Here is a 21798-nt window from a genome sequence, read left to right as displayed (position 1 = left end):
GCCAGTGTCATCACTATTCATGGTAAAAGGAAAGATGTGACTTGAGGAGAAATATCTCTGCTGCTTTCTGGTTCCTTGGGAAACATAAGGAGTACTTTAATTGTCTTGGTCTTTCATTATGGGCTTTTGTACTGTTGGAGGCATTGCTGGCTTGTATAGCTGTAAGTAATCTCTCTAGAAATCTCTCCACAGCGGTTAGAAACGCGTAGCCATTTCAGCCAAATGCTGTGCAGTGTACGCCGTCTTTTCACTTGACGCATGCACATGCAAAAGTGGCCTCTAGATGCTACTGCAATCCACTAAATCAGACTATTCCACAGTATAATCTGTTTGGCGGGGAGGGGAGAAGAAGTAATCTGAACCTGGTTTTGTATAATAAAATAACTCTTCTAAGCCTGGAAAAGTATCCGTTGTGCAACCCTGCCCTTTTCCAACCATAAGGGTTTGGTGAACCTACAGATCGATTCTCCCTGTAGCTGAGGCTCTGAAACGGCTCTTGCCGACATCGTCAGGAGGTCTGAACACTTTTGCAGAAGTTCGGTTGCTCCAGAAACATCTGCACACCACCGCCACGCAGCCTGTGCTCCCAAACGCCACAGCCCTTTTCCCAGGCAGCTTTCGGCACCGGCCACGCTCTGCTGTGAGGAGCGGGCAGCCGGGAGGAGAGCGGGGATGCCGCGGGTCCGGGCGCACCGCCCGGCTCCCGCCTTCCCCGCCGGAGGCCGCCGCCGGGGCAGGAGCGGGGTCCGGCGGGGCGGAGCGGGGCGCACCTGGGCCCCCGCCCGGCAGAGGCGGGCGGAGCGGGGGCGGAGGGAGCCCGTCGGGAGCGCGTCCCTCCCCGTCCCTCCCTCCCTGCCCCCATCCCCTCCCTCTGTGCGCGCCGGCGGCGGCGCCGCGCTCCTTCCAGCCGCGCCCGCGCAGCCCCGCGCAGCCCCCGCAGGTAAGAGCCCCGCGGAGCGGAGCGGGGCGCCTCGCCATCCCCGTCCGGGAAGAGATGCCGCTTCCCTTTCCCCGGGGACTCCGCGTCCGTGGCGCCTTTTTTTTTTCCTCCTCTTTTTAAGTGTTTTCTTTAGAATTTCTGAAAGTGGTGCTAACTTTCGCGGGCCTGAAGTAGTGTAAGGGGGAGGCGCGCGTTTGCCAGCGGCAGGGTCCGGCGGAGGACTCGTCAGGGATGGGCTTTAGTGGGCTGCTGGAGTCGCGTCAGGCTGCTGCTTTTGCTGGACTAACATCTCTGAGGTTGGCCTGCAATAAGTAACGGACACTTGTTTGATTAAGGGACACTAACAGTACTGCCATTGTTCACTTACTGTCCTGATTTTTATTTTTTTTTTTATTATTCCATGAAGTCTCTTTGGATTTATTTATTCCAAACTAAGGCAGTGGAAAAAGTCCTGGCTAAAAAAATGGTTGCCATCTCCCTCTCCTGACTTCCTCAGTCCTTCAGACGAAGAGCCCGCTGAAGTCAGATGAGAGCTGTGTCCGTGGTATTTACAAAGGTAAAGGGTCGGGAAAGGATGAATGACAAGCACAAGGGTACAGGGCATTATGGAAAGACCAGGAGGGTGGGGAGCAGGACAGAAGGTTTAGGACAAAAGCCCGTACCCAACTGAAGTGAGAAGAGGGAGGTGGAACCAGAGGGACCGGGTTTTTCATCTCTCTCCTTTCTGCATGTTCTTTTTAAATACCTCCACAATGGGACTCCCTCCATCTTACACCCCTCCCCCGCCCCCCCAAAAAAAACTCTTCCTATGAAAATGTGTGAAAAGTTTTCTGTAGAGCCCTTTATCAGAAAAGCATTGGAATGTCTAAGCTTTTTTACCTTGTGGATTTCTCTATGAAACAAGCTCACAGCTTTCTGATTTCACTTGTCTGTGAATAAATCAGAAGCTACTCAAATACTCAAATCCCCTCCTTTTTTTTTTTTTTTTTTTGCTGCATTTTTTTGAAGATACGCGGCAAAATATCTTGCAGGGGCCTCTGTAGGCAACCTGTGGTCCCGAAGCTGCAGTGGGTGGCTGCAGTCTTTTAGTACTAAAAGCTGCTGCGCCTCTCAGCTTTTCAGTGAAAGTCTCTTGCGTGGTAAGTCAGGATCCGTGTGTTGAACCATTTGGTCTAAAATGAGTCACTCTCAGGTCTGAGAGTCGTGTTTCAATTTGGCAGCCAGGACTGCATGCCATGCAGCCTGTTACTCTTGTGTGAGGATGGGGTATACTGTAGTACTAAAATAATAGGTTATGGCAATTCCAGCAATGGACTGAAGCGGGACTCTGTGTGTAGAGGCATAAGTGAAGTTCTGTCCTGCAGCTCACTAATCCTGGCTGTAGGCGTGCCGTATGTTTCTCCTTAACTGATATGTGCATGGATCACAAAGCACTTTGATAGGCCTGTGTTTTACTGTTGTTTTTATTAAATATTAACCACACTAAATGAAATGCTGGTTTTCTCCAGAAAAGATTGACACTGTCTCATCTGTGCAGTTGTACAAGAATTGTGGTTCTGTCTTTTCAGCTGCAAATAACTAGGGAAATCTTGTTTAGGAATACTGGGAAGCACTGTTTCATGCTCTGTATGGTGTTGTCCTCATCACTCCCTGTTGTAGGTTGCACTAACTAGACTTTGTTCTGAGAAGTTAACAGTATTGGTGTTGGTTCGAGAGAGGAAAATACTGACTGGTGTCTGCTTTCTTTTCCTCCCCTTTTCCAAACAAATATTGAGGATAGAAAGGTTAAACAGCTTTTGAGACAAAAGATGGGAAATGCAAAATTGAAGTAATGCTACACTGTTCACCCAGCTTTAGTATGTGAACTTAACAAGTAACAGACAATCTTATCATTGTGTGCAAAGATACTTATGGCTGTATGGTTTTCATCAGACACTCTGGGAGATTCCTTCTCTGCTAGGAAATCAGAGAAAGTAAAAATCTGTCTTTAACTCGGTCTTGTAGTAAGTTTCACACAGTGAAACCATGTGGGGAATCCAGGAGGAAGTGCTGAAGAAAGTGTTTTGCTCTGGACCTGAAACTTAGGTAGGACTTATATAGGGTTGGCTTTTATGTTGCTGTGATGAACCATTAATAACACCTTAATGAATAGTTAATTGTTTCTCAATAGCCTCTCCATATTGATCTCGCATTGTCTGATATTCTGAGATTTAAACTGAAGGGCAAGTGTTTCTTCTGCCTAGCTTTTGTCTTTGGGAGACCACCAGCATCTCACCTTTGGCTACCCAGCAGTTTCCTGTGATGGCTCTCAGAGGTGAGCCCTCTGAAGTCCTGGCTTGGAGCACCTCTCGGTGGTGACGTGCCACCACTTGCTGAGCACCGTTACCCTGCTGTTTGCTGTGGATCTGCCTTCTTCATTGTGTGGGTGCAGCCCTGTTGCCAAGAGGGCTGGATGGGGAGCTCTCGCAGCCCTTTCTCGTGGTCTTGATGATGGTCCAAGGGGACCTAGAAGAATCCGAGAACAGGAACAGGTTGTACTGTGAGGCTGTTGTCCTTTGCCTTATTATTTCCTGCCCACCAAAATATGAATTTACTAGCTTCATTGGATTTCCTCCCTTTCATAAAGAAAACTTCATGTAATTTAAGGGACACTTTAATTCAGTTAAAATCCATTTGAATGGGTTACTTGAACTGCAACTGCTACAAGTAATGTTAGGGGGAAAAATATACAACATTTTACTGAAAGGAGGACAAAGCAAACAATATTTGATCCCTTCTGCATCTTTAGTTTTTTGAATTAGTTTTTTTTATATATAGTGTACTTCACTGTTTCTTCCTTCACAATGGGTTTTTCCCTTTTTTTAACAGGTTAGTAGTCTGAAAAGGAAAAAACTTTTTTAAAGGTAAAGAGTGTGGTTGTAAAAAGAAACGAAAACACAAGAGGTATCAAAAGGCAATACTAATAGTCGAAAAGAACTGTTTTCATTTTTTTCCTTTTTTTTTTTTCTTTCTTCCTTTCTCCTCTTAAGGTCACTTTCCCTTAGTGGAAAGTCCCCATTTGAAGTCCTAGGATTTAATGATAATTTGAAGGAAGAGCACTGCCCACTGCTCTGCAGAAAAATCTGGTCATGGAGGACTCAGCATAGTAATGGTTTGAACTGGTAGCGATTATGTAGGAACTCACGTGTGTTTTGACTTTCCACACCTTGCAAGACAATACCGTAGAAAAGTGACACTCCTTAGCAGTGCAGCATTAGGATTGAACTCAACACATTTTGTGTTTTCCCTGAGATTCCTTCACAGCTAACTCGGAAGCTTTAGGCTCCATCCATGGCCCACAGATGCCAATGGCAAAATCCATATTGGCATTGAACGGCTTTGGGTCAGCTGCAAGGCTGCTGTGTTGCTTTGACAGAAATACAAAATTGTCTCCAGGGAAGAGGAAAGCTCTGTTTAGAGAATAAGAGCTGCTGTTCTGTTTACATTTCAGGTGACTTGGATTTTGGTTTCCTTCATTTATCTTTCAAGCTTGGTTGCTTTAAAATAAGTAGAAGCATTGCATATCCCTAACATTCTGTGATTCTGTGATATGCATTCTTGTACCTTTGTTGCCATACTGAACCAATTGATAACATCTGAAGCAGGTCTGGTGCCTTGTTTTAGTTTTTAATGAAGCTAGATGAGAATTCTGAGAAGTGCCCACCTTTGTATATCCAGATCTTTTCCTGTTATCAGCTGCTGTTTCTTGACTGCCTGACACTCCTCCCCCACACCCAAGGTGATTAACAGCACACGTGGCTTGCAAAGTCTTGGCCATTGTTTGGCTGAAGATTGCACTCTAGGATCAGTTTTCATTTTTTCATAACTCGTGCCTCTTATTCTTAAAAACATAGTTTCCATTTGTGCAACATTTAGCACTGGTAGGGAAAATAGCCTATTTAGTGCCAGTTTGGATAATATATATGTTTCCTATCCCACAGGGCCACTCTGTGATCATTGCATTTCCCGAATGAGCTCTTGAAGAGGACCTTTTGAAGTGGTTAAGGCATTGCATATCTGTATAGAGGCTTGCTTGCATCCGTGCAACATCTCCAGAATTTCCTGATAGGTACAGCCTGGAGTAGTTTGCCAAACACATTTTTCTTATTACTACATCTATTTCATACTGGATCTGGCTCCTTCTTGACCCACTTGATGTAGTCAGTTATGTTAGTGCACATAAATAGGTGAGTGCCAGCACATTTACCCCAGTGTAAGGAAGCATATCTTCTTAAAAAGAAAGGAAACTTTCTTCCTCTGCTTCTGGCAGATGAAAACAGCTGCCGATTCATGTGGCTGCTCTGGTTCAAGGAGTCTGGGTAAGACATGTGTGCCCCTGCCAGCAGCACTGCCAGGGATGGGGACCATGTCCCTCCTCCTCAGGCCACTCCTGAGATGGAGAGTCTGAGGTGTGTGGAGAGTGTTTTGCCAGTGGAGCTGAATGATGTCCTGGCTGCCATTCCTGCTGAGGAAACGGTGGGTAAGCGTTGCCCCTCGCCATTCCTCACCAGTGTGGTCTGCTGCTGGAGTGGTGGTAAATTGCATGGGTCAGTGGCATGAGAAATGCTTCCAGCTGCAGAAGTGGGAAGGCTGCATCTCTTTTAGGAGGAAGCGTGTTTGGAGGGCACAGGTACTGTATTGGTGAGAACTGCACTACGGTTTTGTGCCAGCTGGATTATTTTTGTTTTAAATTACTTTAACCCGAGAGGCATTGGAACTGCTTATTTTTTTTGGCTTCATGTGGCATACTAGATAAAATTTGAAGGTGCTTTCGCCTTCTATTTAAAAATACAAAGGTGCCAAGTATGCAAGCCTAATATTATCTTTCTGCTTTTGCTTCTGAGTGTGAATAACAGGCACACATCTTCTGAAGTGGACTTTTTAAGCTTCTGGAATTAGTACTGATGAGTTTGATAGTTGTACATTATGAACTTCAACTCTCTGTAGTATGCCAGCACAAGACCTATACACCATTTAGCCTTTTCTTCAGGAATTTACATGCCACAGTGACCTTCTGAGTAGGGTGAATTTCACAGGCACTCTCTAGACAGTACATCCATTTCTTTGCCAGCTAGAAAATGTATTGCATACTACAGTGCTTGCAGGAGCAAGCAAAAAAAGCATTGGATTGACATCAAAGGCAAGGTCTTTCTGTACAAAATGCTGGAGATTTTAAGAGTGGTAAAATCTGACAAAGGAAATGCATACTGTTTTTCATTGTAAGCCACTTTCCCTCCCTCATCCCCCTCTCTTTAGGGCAGGTGTGTCAAATATGAAATGGTGCCAGTACATCATTTATGGAGCAGTTTGTGGAGACTTTTATTAGAAATTCTTTGGCCATTTGGGCATGATTGTTTAAATCCTGGATGGAAAAATGTATGTATAACTAGATAGTATCCCTGTTTTATTGTGAGGAAGTAGACTGCAGCTCTGTTCAAATTTAAAAAAAAAAAAAAGTGTTGGATGTGTATTGAATGTTTACTGCATAGAGAAATTTGCGTCTTCTTTGGATGGATGGATGGATGGATGGATGGATGGATGGATTTTTATTTAAGAGCGCTGAGCTTAACACGACCCCAGCCAAGACTTCCTGGTATTTGAGAAGCCAAGGAGATGCCGTACAGGTCACATCTATTTGTTAGGTGGTTAAACTTCAGGTTGGTGTTTGCAGAAAGGGAGAATGAGTACTGACTTCACAGGAAGAAACAGCTACATACTTTGCAAACACTGTAAGTGGTGATTTGTCTGTTGCAATGGGACATTGGAAAAGGGTCCATACCCACTGCATTTCACTAAATGTTTAGTCATGGATAGTGCAATCCCCATTTGACCAGTTGTGGATGTCAGACCTGCAGGATGGTGCCCTGGAGGCTTGATCTGCTACTGACAATGGAGTGAGGGACCTGGGGCGGTGTTAGGCACCTTCACTGTGTGAATGGCAATGTGCCCTCTCCTTTCCATCCCCAGCCAGGCTGTCTGTGTCACCAGGGTCCTGGTGCAGAAGAAAGCCCAAGTTTGTTTGCTGCTCATTTCTGAATCATCTTTGCTGTCAGCGAGCAAGGTGGGAGGACTGATCCTTGCCCCGGGGACACTGTGGGTACAGCAGTTGCTGTTCCTCGAGCTCTTAGTGCAGCAGCCCAGTGGATGATGAGCACCTCTTCTCTCCTGCTTCCTTGGGGTAAGGAGAACCAAATTGTTGAGCAGCCATGCCAGCTGCAGCTATGGGCCCTTGACTGACTGGCTGAAGGCAGGAGACCTTGGTGGAAGATGGGGAATTAACATCTCGGGCCAATGGCTGTGCTAGGAGGAGGTCAGCTTGCCCCTAGCGGAAGTTGCCTTGCACAGAAAGGGACCATAGAGGTAGTTATTGTGGTCAAGACACCATATTCCTTCGGTTCCTGTGCTTGCATCAGGTGCTCGTTGGCTTTCTTGGTGGGACCCGTTTACTTTTGGTTCCTGTATTTTTTTCCAGTCCTTCACTGTGCAGGTGTGATATCACTTCTGGATCCTAGCACCTTTAAGATTTCATTGTTATTTTACTAACTTGTAACCAAAGATGAAGTAGTAGCAAAGACTGACGGGGCTGGATGTATCTGTGTGTCTGTTTGCTTTTCTATCCAGACATTTCTGAGCACTTCCATTGACATTCCAGCTAGTAGAAGTAACTTATGCAATTTTGGTGTAGTTTCTGCTTCCATGCCTATTGTGACAGGTATGTTTTCAGTGATTCCATGTAGAGATTTGGTCTGTAGTTTTACAAGATAGGTAGAGCCTTCAGATGAGCTGCAATGGAAAGGTGTTGCTTTGATATGGTAAATGAAGCTGTAATGTGAGATGTAAAGGGTCAATTTGGCTTCTTTTCTTCAGGTTGTGCTTACAGGATTAATCTTTGTAGTACCTTTCTATAGCTGTCTGCTAGCTTTGAACACATAAAATTAGCTATTGAAGTAAAACAGCATTTGGGAAATTAGTAGGGGAATATGCAATAGACCAGAATAGATTCAGACTGATGACAGTAAGCCTGTAAATCCCAAAGGAGACTGCCACACAGTCAGTTCTGTATTAATACTGCATTACATGTAATTGGCTTGGAAGATGTCTTTGCAAATATGTACACGGCTCTGCTGAGGTGTCTGACTGGCAAATTATTGGTACAGGAGAATAATTTGAATGTTCCCTGGGTTCAAGCCGAGAATGTCCCTGAGCAGTCTTGTCTGTCAGGAGGAAACCAAGGTACTAAGAGCGTGTTTTCCTATCTGCCATTGTAACACCTAGGACCTGCAAGGAGTCGCATTTGAGCATGTGGTTACTATCCCTATAATCCTTAGATTTGGTTGAGGGGTGAAGTCTTGGCTTTTGGTGAAGGATTGTTTGGGACATTCAGCTGTGTCTATCCACATGTCCCCCACACTTACTGCTCTGCTCTTGCAGACACAAGGCCAGTGCTCCAACAGGGTGACTGCTCCCACATTCCTCCTGTCAAGGAATGACTGGTTGTTTTCCTGATATATTGCGGTGGAGTAACCAACTTAAGGAAAATTGATGTCTGGATAGGTACCCAGTGTTCAAAGAATAACATCTTGAAAGAGATGTGTTGTACTTGAAAGATACCATTACAAATGGCTATTGAGTTTAGTGGTCTTAGCTTTTGATTGCTGTCCCTCCCAAAATGTGGCAGACATGGAGAGCAATGCTGTGGACATGAGCCGGGGTGCCCTTGGACCTGCCCTGAGCATGGTTTCTTTGAAGGGCTTTGAGACCTGTCCTCTTGTGGCTGCCAGCGCATCAGGTTCATTTTGCTCCGCCTCAAGTTCTGGATGAACTGATGAGAACTTCACCTCAGAGCACTGCATTTCCCCATGTGGAAACCTTGCAAACTAGAGAAAACCTTTCCAAATTCACCATGTTTGCTCCCCTAGTCTTTCAGCTTCTTGTTCAGAGCAGTTTCAGTGTCCTGTTCCAAATAGCCCATGCAAGCAAGACTGGAAGCTGACTGAGACTTCAGGGTGTTACCACGTGATTGAAGTGATTCTAGAAATATTGCAGTTTTGGAAACGGTTGACAAAAATACCATAGCTTAGTGCCTGGTTCTCAAAGAAGTACAGTATGTTTATGTTCCATGTTTTGGGTTTCTTACATTACACATGCAAAAGCATCCTAAGAAGAGGTTCAGCCTAGAGAAAAAAATGGAGGGAGAGATGTGCAAGCTGATGACAACCCGATGACAGGAGGGAATTACATGATTGTAGAATGCATAAATGCCTTAAAACTCATATGCCTGAACAAACACTTCTCCTGTGGTTCTGCATATTTGCATCCCCAGCATTTCCTCCATGAACTTTCTTATGAACAGAAGCCAGTAACTCAGATTTTAATGACAAAGTTTTGGTTGAGAGACTTGTTTACCACTTTTTCAGTTCTCCTCTCTAAATTGTTTCTTAGTATGCCATGAAGACTCTGTGAAGGGACTCTCATAACAGTTGCTTTTTTCCTATAGGAGAGTGGTACAAAATTGTGGGCAAAAAAAGTCTTTGGCATTGAAGCCACACCCTGCTGCTGTGTGCTTCGGCATCGGCAGGCATGTGGAAAAGGAAGGAGAGAAAATAATGGCTTTCCTTGGAGCTACCAAGATGAGGTGACGTTTCTCAGTTAGCAGGAAACTTGAACATGAAACCGCCGTGCATCTGCCTCCTGTAATTGTGCCAGAAGGCATTCCATGCCCAGTATCTCCCTCTGCCCATTCCACTTATGATTTGATGGACTTCCCCACCGAGACCCTGCAGTGGGGACTGTTGGTGGTATAAGCAACGTCTCCACTAGAGGGGGGTGCCAGTATAGCTGTACTGGGAAACTTAGAGGATTCGGTTAAATTGCTTTACTCTTCGGGGCTGGCAGTGTTGCCTGTTTGGTTCAGTGGAGCATCCTTGGAAGGAGGCTGCTGCGGGACCCAGTGGTGGTTTTATGCAGCAGCTGACTGAGAAGGCATTGGATCTCCCCCAAAGCAGTGCCAGTTCTACCAGTGTGCCATGATGCATGTTTGTATTATATAAGGTTGGCCAACCTAAGAGAGGCTGCTCAGCAGCAGGAGAGACTGAAAATCAGACCCAGCATGCCCTAGTGGGCTTTGTCAGGGGTCAGAGGAGCTCTGCATGGGCCTTTAGCTTTGGTGTTGTGGACGCAGCTGGTGGGTCATGATTGCGGGATGCGTGAAAAATCTGGGTTTTGGGTGGATTTCAGTATGTTCTCCTTTTGTGGCCTGGATCCCTTGGACTTCTTAGTTTATTTGTGTAGTTTAAAAAAAAAGTCTTAGCGGTTCCCAAGTAATGTTTTATGGTTTATGCTTTTGTTACAAGCTGTCTTGAGGAGGCTTTGAAGTGTGTATGGGTTTAATGTTTGTACGCATGTTAATGTGCACAGCGTTCCAAGGAGAGAGTTTGAAGCAAACTACTAATTAGTTTTGTTTTTCTTGTTTCTTTAAGAATAATCCATCGCTACTCAGTTGCTCTTTTCTCCGATAGGATTGCTTTTTCTCCTTTCTTACTCTTTAAAAGATGTGTAAGTGAGGTGTATCTGAAAAATACTGAGACAGGCTAGATAGTGCTTAAACATAAACTTTTCTGTCATTGTATGTGTTAGAAGATTTTTTGTTGTTATGTTTTTATATTGACTGCATTCTGCCTCCTGGCTTTTCATTTTCCTCTTGAATTCTCAGTATCTTCTAGGTATTCTGATAGAAATATTTGTTGTTTCTGTTGAGCAGTGTGTACGCTGAGTTCCTAGTCAGAGAAGTTGAGTAATCACTGAAGTATGGTGCGAATTTACAACAGCCTACTTAATTCATGTGACCTCTTGTATGCACTAAAAGCTTGTCTGCTAAACACAACTCCAAGTTAATCCAAGTCAGTTCTCAAAGTGAATTAGTTGAGCTGCATGCTAATCCTCCATGTTTACCTGCTTATTCAGACAGTTGCATTAAGCCTCACCCGATAATTGAGAGGGAGGGGTCAGAGGGAAAGGTGATGAAATCTTGGTGTTTTCTTTATCTGTCTCCTTTCAGGACATAATTCAGAACTGCTTTGAATTTATAAATCATGAATTCATGGAACGATCAGCATGAGCTACCTGAGGCCAAAGCCCAGTATGCTGCTGCAGCTCTCCACTAAGCATGTGTGACAGCTCTTGCTGCTCATGGGATATTTTGGGGAATGTGTTACTTCCTCATCAGTCCTAAAAGTTGTTCCTCAAGAACACGACCTGTTTGAGTGGGGATGCTGTAGACAGTGGGGAATGTGGTGCAGACTATGGGGATAAGGAAGCCCTTTCGATCTCTGCCAAGAAACTAGTAACCAGACATGATTTTACAGCATGGACTCATAAATTCTGGGTGTGTTGTCCCAAGCACACCAGAGACTCACGTGGTGGGCAAGAAGTAATTACCTTTCATTTGTCAACATTAGGATTTTTGTTGTCTTGAGCTACTGGGTTTGCTCCCCTTCCATCATGGCAAGATCAAAGGTAAGATCTGATTTCTGGGTCACTGCTGTCCATCAGATAAGTTTGTTTGTAGCCTTGGGAAAAAGCACTGACGTGAGAATAGGGAATTTAAACCCTGTCATTAAGATAATTCTTTCTTATTGTCAATTCTAAATTCTTTCAAACTTCATTCAGCTTAACTATGTGAAATACAGCACTGCAGAAATGGCCTGCAGAACAGTCAGTTGAACTGATTCAGATGTTACAAAAATATTTCTGAAGCAGCATGACTGTTATTTCTAGTTTGAGGGGCCGATAAACAGTCACTGTGTCTGCATTAGTGCTGACCTGAACCATGTTAAACTAATGCCTTGCAGTCTTTAATGTATTTTTTTTTTTGAGGGGGGTGGTTGGCAAATTTCTGTTTCAGATGATTAAACAGCTGTTTGTGCACCACTGATGAGGGTCTATGTAGATCTATATTAGGATGGTACACTTGTAATTTGGGGTTTGAGGTCTGGCATGCTTAATTGTGGACTTCCTTGGCTTCAGCATTTCCACATTATTGTATTTTGTGGTGGTTCATTCTGCCTGAAGATTGAACATCTGTTTTTTGGATGCAGGGGAAAAAGAAGTATTTGTTTTAATGCTGGTCCCCCTCAAAGCTGTTTAGAGAATTGTGACATTCTGTTATCATTCAGATGTTTTTTATCTAGTGAAAAGGGTGTTGCCTGAATGTTTAAATACAAACTTGTTTCAGAAGGATGCCAGCATACTACTGCTTTTCTGGGTTTTAAACAAAAGGTGGATCATGTCAGGTAGGGTTAGCAAATGGAGCTTCTGCTGCTGATCCATGGAAGTGTTGAGTTGTATCACTTTGTTTTTTCTTCTTGGAAATAACTATTAAATGTCTGCTTGTAAGTTATTGAGAAGATAAGTTCTTGCTGCTTTTCCTGCTAAGGAGCGAAAGCTGGAGACAAGCATGTTGATATCTTATATGGTTATTTATACCTTGATACAAGTGACTTTACCTACTACTGTCTTCTTTAATATTGTTTAGTAAGCAAAATGGTGATGAGAATGCACTACAGGTTAAATTCTGTCAACTACCAATGTGAGGCAATGCTCGCATCTTGGCTCTGTGTTGTGAAAACAGGGTCTTTTAATCCCAGTGTTCAGAATAATTTTAATGAGCAGTTCTTTGCTTGTTTTTTTGTTTACAGTGGAGGAGGACAAAAGCATGCACATGCTTATTTTACACACATACATGCACGCACGATGCTGGCAACAGTTAATGATGCATCTTAAATGATGAGCTATCCATGGTGACTTTGAACTTTTGTCCCTGATAGCTAACTTCTTCAAATTTAATGTCTGTCAGTAGAAATAAACCATTTTAAAAGCATTTCAAAAACTGTTTGGAAATGACTTATTTTAAAAGTATACTTTACTTTAGAAGTCATTACGATGAAAGTGCAGATTATGAAAACATTGTCATATGACAGCAGCTTCCTTGTGGTTGTGTTATGAGAGACCATCCACATTGTAGTGACTTGTTTACACAAGCCTGAGCAGATTAGCATTATTTTCCAGTGGTCAGTGGCTAGCCTGTGTTTTTCCTCAATTTTCTGGTGATTCTTTCTTGAAGTTTAGAGTAGTGAGATAATATTGATATTACATTATGGCATCAACTATTACTCTGTAGTCTTCCTAGTTCACGTTGCTTTTACTTGAAACAGAAATTAGAAATTAGCTTTCAAGGATATCTTATTGTTCCAGCACTGACTAGGGGGGGGGGGGGGTGGAACCACACACCACCACAACACATACAAAAAAGAAAACAAATTAAAAAAAACCAAACAAACAAACAAACAAAAACAAACAAACAAACAAAAAAAACATTACAACAACAACAATGACAAAAAGCACAAACCACCAAAACACAGTGGAGCTGCTGCTGCAGTTGTTTCTTGAAGCTGGTACTGTGGTTAGTGCAGATGCTTTAAAGTAATTTTTATATGTGTGTTTGGTTATTTTATCTGATCATCCTGTTGAAGAAGCTCCTAATACCTCTGGAGAAACATGCATGTACCAGCCAGCACCCCGTTCACTAAGCCAGGTGCTCATTCATTTCCCCAAGTGAGAGTGGGAAGAACTTCTCCAGCCTTGCTGAGTGGCAAAGCAATCATCATCTCTCAGCAATCCTTAACAAGCAAGCATTAACGGACATCATTAGGAGAAGCTGCATTCCTGATAGATAATAGCTGAAATAAGTCTAGAGGTTCTGGATGGTAATGGGAAGACAACCTGACATGTTTGCTTTAAAGGAGGAAGTGCACGAAAATGAGAAAACTGAGGAAGCTATGCAGAATATTTTGGACTTTTTAGACAAAGCTTGGAAGAAGATTTTCAGTGGAGGTGGAACCTTCAATAGAAGATGAAGTATCAGTTTGGATTTTAAAAAGAGCACGAAAATTCTGCCCAAGAGATGGGTGTGGAATAGATACAATATGGAAGTAATCAGAAAAGGAGGCTGAGCAAGTGAGAGGCTTGCACTGGATGGTGCAAACTGGTCTAGGTCAGGGAAGTAGAGAAAGGATTCTCAAAAAGGACAACTACACAAATTAAATCGAAATTTTGTCCAATGGTAAATAAGCTGTCAAGTCCCTCAATGTATAGCAGAGATAGAGAGAGAAAAAAAAGGTATCCTGTGTTGAACAGGGAAAATGAATGTGATTCATTTGGCGCCAGCATGGTGGTGGCATTTTTAGCAAAAATGTTCATATGTGAATAGAAAATTATGAGTGCCTCTTTTTATGTATATACATATATAGGTATGGTTTTTTTTTAATTTCTTCTGAGCAGTATGCAGATAAATGTGTGTGCTGCTGCATGCCTTGTGGATTAGCCTGCTGCTGACGTGAGTCTAATTTGTACTATAACTGATGTGGGTTAGGGTGAGTGTACTCATGATTTAATATGTTACAATGACAAATACTATGGGCTTGTCCTTTCAAAATGTGTTTTCTGTTTCTTAGTAAAATGTGGCATTTTATTCTGGTTGCAGAAGTCCAAATAGTAAACATAAAAATCCCCTAGAATATCCTGAGGGAAAGGAGTTAATTGTTTTGGACACAGAAGACTAGAAAGGCTAAGAAAAATCTTTTTTATTTTTAATCAGATACAGCAGTGTTTAGTTTCCTGCTTTCATGATGGGATGTTTATGTGCCTTCAAAAAGACCTTTTAAGTGAGCATCTTGCTACCACAAGATGTGCTTGGTCATTTCCATTAACCTGAAAAGAAGTGTCACAATGAGCCAAATGAGCATCCGTTCTGCTCCCATCAATGCTGTAATGTCGTCTCTTCAAATACCTTTTGCCATGAGTAACACACAAAAGGAAGTTGTGTGGGTCCACATTGCAGGTCTGACTTCAGCAGGGCTGAACTTGTGGCACATCCTTGGGGAAGTGGGAGTCCTCCCGCCTTCCTTGCCTGCCATTGAGGTCATCAACAAAATGCATTTGAACTTTGTGGGCACAGCATCAGACCCTTGGTTTGCCAGAATAAACAAATGAAGCAAAACAAACAAAAAAAAGCCCAACCAAACAGAAACAATACAAAACAAAAAAAGCACAACCCCAAGACAAAAATAATTCCAGAACAAATTAACGGTTTGTGATTTGGGGAATAATCTGCTTACTGAAGAAGCTTCACAGTGGCCACAGCAAAACATTTGAAGGTCCCTTCTGGGGATGAACATCAGAGCAGGTAAAGGAGAAAGGCAAACATGCATAGTTTAATTACAGACTTTTGAAATGTCTGTCCTTTGATGGAACTTAGTGCATAACTATGGTCACACTGCTTTTATCATCCTCAAAAGGGGTATGAGGCATGGTGGCAGGCAAAGTACAGTGTCATATGGAAAAGATTTCCCTGCAAGAAAAAATGCTTCAGAACAGTGTACTATCTGCTTTTTGCACTGAAAATTCTGTGAATAGATAGTTTTTCTGTTATATAGTCAGATTGTTGTTCTGGGGTTTTTTCACGGGGGAGAGGGCCTGTCAGGGCCTCTCATCTTGCCCCAATGGGATGACTGGGAAGATGTCTCTCCTGACCCTTGTGCTCCGTGTGAGAGCAGATGATTTCTCAGAGGGACTGCCTGTTTCGTTGTTGTTCAGTGCATGGCAGATGAATAAGGTGACCAATTGTCTCCTTAATCTCTCAGTGAGGAAGAGGGGACAGTTTCATACAACGCTGCCTCTGCAGAGTTCATGGAGCTGTTTAGCTTGTAAGGAGGCTCCACCTGCCACATCTCTGCTGAAGTCTTTGTGGGCTGTATTCTGTCATGGGAAGATTTAGCAGCAGTCTTGTAGTACTCATATTATTAATTATTGAGGCCAGAACAATGATCTTTCCCTGATTAGCCACAGAGATCCTATTCAAAAAGGTTGACTGATGTCATTTTCTTTGAAGCAGAGACTGTTCTGTGAATGCAAATGACAGATGTGAGATCCTCTGTTGATTATTGTGTTGTGGAAGAGACCCACTGAATGAGAGGGCAAGTTTTTAAATTTGTGTTGAAATAATCTTCTTTCTAGCCGTGGATTACCACTGAAAATTTAATCTTTTTTCCTTACCTAAGGAAGACCAACAGCTGTATTGTGCTGCTGAAAGCACAGACTGAGGCACTGGAAACTGTAAGTCTCTTATAGCTTCAGGAAGTTGCAAACTCCCCTGGAGCACCTTTTTAAAATCTCATTGGGGTATACAGGTGTGAGTTGGCTGAAGGAAGAGGAAAAGTGGAAAATATGACCTACTTTGGTTTTGCTTTAGTAATATGCCTTTAGACTGCTGCATTTTTATGTGATCTCATTAAATTAGTTCCGTTACTCCTGACTTTATTTTTTTAAGATGACTTTCAGATGGCTGGGCAAGTTTAGGTTAAATTTCCCAAGGTGTTGTTTGTTATTGTTTTGGTTTGGTTTGGCTTATGTAAAAACTGAATGCTCTGGCCAGGTGTTGCTGGCTTCTCTAAAGTGATGTGCAAGGTGATACACAGTTAAATGTGCTGCTGTCCTGTTTTTTATGTTCTTAGTGGCTAAGAGGTGGTTGTGTTATATATTGTGAGAAATGTCTGCTTTGGCTGACAAAGTGCAATCAAAGCAGGCATCACACAAACACAGAAACAGATGTGTTACTTATGTGGGACCATAGCAATAATAAAATCCCTGATTCTGCGGTGTATATTTGTGAGACTGAATCACTTCCAAGACAATTGTTTAGGACATTGTCACTCTGAAGTTGGAGCAGGAGTAGTGCAGACAAGTACCTGCACTGACATGTTCATTGCCTGGGTTAGATCTGAACTCAGAAGCGTTTTTATCCTTCTGCTTTTTTGATTGTCGAAGAAAAAAAAAACAGAAAGCAGATGATGCACACGAGGTAAAAAGAGGATGTTTTCTAACAGCCAGAGGAGGGATCTCCTCTCTTGTGATCTAATCTGCTGGGTGCTCATGTTCCTTTACCCTGGTCTCCCCAGAGGTGTTTAGGCAGCAGGCTGGAGATCCGATGGCAGGTGGGGATGGCACTTGCTGCCCAGAGGTCTTGCTGGAGGCTCTTTTCTCTCTCGGCACTTAGGCAGGCGGCTGTCCCAGGTAACCGTGCTGCCAGCCCTTCGCCGTCGCATGAAATGTTGTGTAAATGGAGCTCTCCTAGCGCTACTGCAGCTCCGTGCATTGGGACGTGAGCCCCAGCACGTTGGATGGAATTTTATAATACAAAATCTCATTGTGCTGCTGTACAGCAAAACAGTGATGGCAGGAAAGAATGGTTAGTATAATACCAAACCGTTCTGGGTTTTGGGACAACCAGCTCAATTGCCAGTTTATTTATTGTTAACAAGTCATTTGTTGATGACAACAAACCTTTCAAAATACTGCATTATTCTTGTTGCATGTCTCCCTCCCTTCCTCATTCCTTCCCTTTTAAGCCTTAATGATATTTTGTTTGGATGGCTTCTTTGTTGTTTATCTACTGTGTCAGGTTGGAAAATTATCCCTTTTTTTTTTTCAAAATAATTGCTCTGGAAATGTTTGTGCTCAAATAGTGCATTACTTCACGAATAACAGAAGTTCTGTGGGCAGAAATTACCTGGATAGAAATTAATGCTGATGGATTAACCCATTTAGCCTGCATAAGAAAAGGTCTCATCTCTCAACATCTGCGAAGAACTGACATTTAATGTCAAATTGAGTTAAGTATTGATTATTGCAAATAAGTGACTAGGTCATTTCTCCAAAGTGACAGGGATTTGCTGGAAAAATCTTTTTGGATATGCATTGATTTCCAGTTGCACTTTGGGCACATCTGTGTTTTGGGGATGAAGTATTATTTACATAAGCATAGTTTACTCTGTGTAGTTATTGTGTGTCTTGGTGCATGTGAAAAATGGGGTTTGCCCCTATGTGATGTGCTAGCGTAACAGCAGCATGGAAAATTCACCTGTTTTCCCGTGAGGATCTCAATTTCTTCTACAGAAGTGAATGAATAGCTTCGTTTTGTTGCATCTTCAGGCTGCCATTGGTCTTTCCTGTCAGACTGAAAAATCTGGCCACGCTGTGGAGTGATTTTAAGTTTTGTGATGCTCGTTCTTGCTAGTGGGAAGGCACGTAGACCGTCAGGTATGCTTTACTCTGGGTTTTGGTTTGGTTTGTGTTTTTTCAGTGTTTACAAGGTAAAGATTCCTATTCTTGTGTCTAAAGCTTTCCAAATTCCAGTAAAATCTATTCTTCTAGACAGTGAAGGTGGACTCAGGAAGTATCTGGCTTTACTAGCAGAGGCTGTTTCCAGGGGGCTGATGGTACAGCCAGCACAGGGAACAGAGCGATGTTCTCCCTTTCCTCTGGCACTCCCCTCCCAGACTTCCACAACCTCCCAGTAAAACCTCACAAATCCATTTTTATGGTGAATTTGTTCACTTTCATGGAGAGCTTCCAAATGTGTGAGATGCTATAGCTCCATAACTCTTTAAAGCAGTCTGTGTGGTGACTAGCAGCAACAGACAGGAAGGCTTTGTGGGGAGACGTTTGTATAACTGGTCTTCACTGAGACAATAGATGGTAGTGTTGTGGGCACTGTAATAACAGGTGTAACCTGTGCAATTTGTTGGTAGTTGGTCTGAAGGCATGCTGAATAGTTGCAACCACTTCCTTCTACAAGGATGTATATGACCAGCGGTACAGCCCAGTCAGTGACATCAGAAATAGATAATTATCTTTCATGCTGGTAGGGAGAGAGTTTCATTAAGTGGAAAAAGACTTGTTGCTGTTGCTCAGGAGAACTTTAAGGGAACACCATGGGCTGTACCATCTGCCTAGAAGTCTCTTTTATATCTTTTCTGTGTCTTTTGCTTAATACTGAACCACAGCTATTGACTTATTGCAGCTCTTTTAATTGCTGAGCAAGTTAACGCAGGGCACAGGAGGTTATCTTCATTTGCAGGCAGAACACACCCTGGAAGAGAGAGATGGGACAGAACTGGAAGGAAATAAGGATTGTAGAGATCATAACTGCTTAAATTAGTTCAGCTTGTCCTTATGCTTTGGCGGGTCATCCAGTAAAGTTTCACATGCCTTACGCAGCTCATTGTGCACGTTTCTTTGTCGCAGTACACCATGTACCAAACTTGCTTCAAGATTCAGCAGTCTGGTCCCTGATACAAAACAAGACGTTTGCTAAAAACACAACTGCAGATATTGCCATGCGAGGAAAGAGGAGGAAAGTCCTGAGGCTGCTGGGACAGGGAGGTGTTACAAGGCTTTCCCCCTCATTTTAACCAGCAGTAAACCCAGCAGTGCAAGAAATATGGAGTGTTGTGTTTATGCAAAGGTTTGCTGAAGACGCTGTTTCAGAGAAGTCAGTACTAACATCAGAGTTTTTATTGCCTTGCTGTTTCAAGGAGACTAAGAGCTTTTTATTCGTATTTCTGTGGTGTGGTTTGCCCATTGCCAGTCTGCTGAGATTGTTGTTCACAGTTGTGGGTACCTCTACTCACCTCCAAAATCACGTTGACACGTTGTGGGGGTTTTAGAATTTTTTTATTAATTGCTTTAAAGCAGCTGTCAAGAGAAGTTTCAGTGTTTGAGGAGTGGCTATTAAATGAGGTTTTTTAGAACAGTTTTAAGCTAGTCAATTGCATTTGTGTAACTGAGTCTGTACTTCTACTATTCAAAGTGACATCGATGGTGGTGAAGGGTTTACCTAAGGTAATATAAAGACTCGAAAGAGGTAATATGTTTCTGCTAGAAAGAAGATCTAATGCTCTAAAAAAAAAAAAAAAAAAAAATAGCCAAATTTTTGCAATAGTTCCTAGCAGTCACTATAATAAAGGAAGGAGTAACAGGAAGGCCTCTTCTCTTTTCTTAGCAACATGAAATTGAAGTCAATTTTTCTGCCTTTCATGTTTATTTTCTTATATGCTAGAAAGTGTATCCCTAGTTGCTCTTTTATTAACCAAGTGGTTATTGGAGAGTGGAAAAACACTTCCATGAGTCCATAGTAGGTAATTAAAAATTCATGTTATCAACTATCACTTTAAAAAGTGGTAAAATGAAGCCACAGACAGGTCACATCATTGCTGTTATCCTCCTTGGATGATGTTCATTTGCTTTTTTGCCTTGTAAGGCTGCTGTGATGGGGTCATGCTTTCATTTGTGTGTTGAACAAACTAACGCTTACAAGCAGTAGCTGGTTGGTGAAGGAAGCTGCTGAGGTGAGTGATGCCAAATGATTGCTTTCAGATGGCAAGGCTTCAGATGCTACATGAAATTTGTAATGCCTGTGAAGAGGCATCTGGAAGTGGGACATTATGTGTGATCTTTTTTCTTACTTTCTTGCTTTTTTACATGTTGGTCAATGTTGGGGTTATTTTTGTCATGACAGGTTTACAGGTCCTATTAATCTGGGATCAATTAGGACTTAAAATTGTCCTCTGAGAAACTGCAAGTTAGGCTTCTCTTCACTAGACGTGTGCAGGGAGGGTAGCTTTGCTTAGCTAAGTCACATTTAAAACATTCAGGGTCGTACCAGATCAGGATCTTAGAAGTCATGTTATTGAGAAACTTGAAGTCTGCGAAGTCAAGCTGTGGTACCAAAAGATGCTCCGATAGGGATGCAGGAAACAAAAGCTGAAGGACAGCAACAATGCAGGGCACATGAAATTCTCTGACACAGGAGACAGCCACAGATCGTGAAAACCCAATTTGCCTTTCAGTCCCAGAACCTTACTCTAGTGGAGGTAGTGTGTGTTTGTGGGCCCAGATGAGATATGCAGGGATGCAGAAGTTGTTGGCATTGCTGTATCACTCTGAAATTGCAGATCACTTCTACTGTGCAAGAAACTGAGTGGGATTAAGGGTAACAGTTTTTGTTGTTGTAGTGGATTTTCTGGAAGCAGTTCCTTCAGGATGTTTGTGATATGTGATTGCATTTCTCCTAACTACCCCAAGTAATGACAAAACTGCATGGTTCCTCTTTTCTGTGGTCTCAGACAGCTGATCCAGAAATCATGATGCTTAATCACAGCATGTCAGAGAGCACTATGTTTCTATGTTTTGGTGAGGATGTGTTCCTGTGCTGTATGTTAGATGTACACTACTCTGCCCAGCACCAGCTGATTTTTTTTTTTCCCTCTCAGTTAACCAGAAACTCAATGTGTTACCATAAATTACTTTCTAAATGTTGCAGTTCATGGTGAAATATCACTTCTTAGAGATAAGTCACCTCCACAGAGGATAAGAAATTCTATAATCTTCATTTTACTAATTTTAGACACAAATCGAATGTGTTTCCCCATTTGTAGTTCCCCAGATGTACTCAGTAAAGACAGTGATGTCTGTAAAGAGGAGAGCATGTAGAGTAGTATTCATCTACGACAACCACAATTTCAGTGTTTGGAAATGATATGTGGTGTGAATCTGCTTCAAAATTTGGGTACTTTTTCAATGCTTTGTAGTGCAGCAAGCCATCAAAATCTCACTAGTAAGAAGCCACTCCTTTGCTTTTGTGTTTCAGACTTTCTTTTTAAGAGAGATTACATTTTCTGTCATACTGCCCTTTCGCAAAGTTCGAGGATCCTTTTATTTCCAGTTCTTGAAAAACACGGGACTGCACCCCGAACTCACACGGGTATTAAGTGAGGAGCCACCATTGTCCACTTGGATGGGGCCAACCTGCTTTTGCACAGCTGTGAGAGCACTGTCCCCTTTGCACTTCATGATTGCTGAATGAGATGAGGCGGGTTGAGAGCGAAGGAAGAGTCCTTTCATGTAGTCCAACCTATTTTCAG

At 42.7% G+C, this 21798-nt stretch overlaps 1 protein-coding gene across 5 annotated transcripts in view; it reads left to right on the top strand.

The window, feature by feature from the left end:
- Nucleotides 1–497: 497 nt before the first annotated feature.
- The window catches only part of LPAR1 (lysophosphatidic acid receptor 1), a 75334-nt gene continuing 54033 nt past the window's right edge, over nt 498–21798 (top strand). The window contains exons 1-2 of one of the 5 annotated variants that reach the window (XM_071801786.1): nt 498–515; nt 1347–1496. The gene's annotated coding sequence lies outside the window, so the exon portion shown is untranslated. Of the gene's footprint in view, nt 516–838; nt 941–961; nt 1497–21798 lie in introns of those variants that run through there. The other 4 variants (XM_071801784.1, XM_071801785.1, XM_071801787.1 and 1 more) reach the window with 4 other exon arrangements.

The sequence above is a fragment of the Patagioenas fasciata genome, chromosome Z, assembly GCF_037038585.1.
Source record: "Patagioenas fasciata isolate bPatFas1 chromosome Z, bPatFas1.hap1, whole genome shotgun sequence".
NCBI classification, from domain to species: domain Eukaryota; kingdom Metazoa; phylum Chordata; class Aves; order Columbiformes; family Columbidae; genus Patagioenas; species Patagioenas fasciata.
The sequence above is the reverse complement of the archived record's forward strand: the minus strand, read 5'-3'. Positions and strand labels throughout refer to the sequence as shown.